A 591-nucleotide genomic window follows, 5' to 3' on the forward strand; every position below is an offset into this window, starting at 1 on the left:
AGCATAGCTAGTGAATCATACTCACAATACTAACAACCATCATAAACACTACGACCATTTACCTTATTTTAAACCAACACTTTTAAATGAAACCTTTCTTAGGTACTTTAACAATCAATAGTAGTAAACTTACGACTCAACCCAGGTGTAAGTCCTTTCAAATGCTCAATACTGGATACAATTGATCATTTCTCACCTTGCCAATTCATACCTTGACAAAATACATCACCACGAATGTAGACTCACAATGAAATATCTGAATTATAATTTCCACCATATAACACAATCCCTTTCTCTATCAACATTAGCTTGTACCTTAAAGATTTTTATGAATTCATGGATCTCTGTTTATCATTAATCGCATCTCCATCAATCTTACAATATATTTCGCTAAAATTTCAATCATACTCATTACTAAACTCAAAAACAAGAACCAAGCAATTATCATCACACTCGAGCTAATATTTGTACACTCCTTTCTCAAGTCCTTTCCAATAGTTTATAACAAAGCTGGTGGACCCGTGACACTATCACCATAGCCATAACAAAACGAATGAAATCACGCATCTCTGAACCCAATTATCTACCCCT

Source organism: Solanum tuberosum, unplaced genomic scaffold (genome assembly GCF_000226075.1).
Source record: "Solanum tuberosum cultivar DM 1-3 516 R44 unplaced genomic scaffold, SolTub_3.0 scf00050, whole genome shotgun sequence".
NCBI lineage: Eukaryota > Viridiplantae > Streptophyta > Magnoliopsida > Solanales > Solanaceae > Solanum > Solanum tuberosum.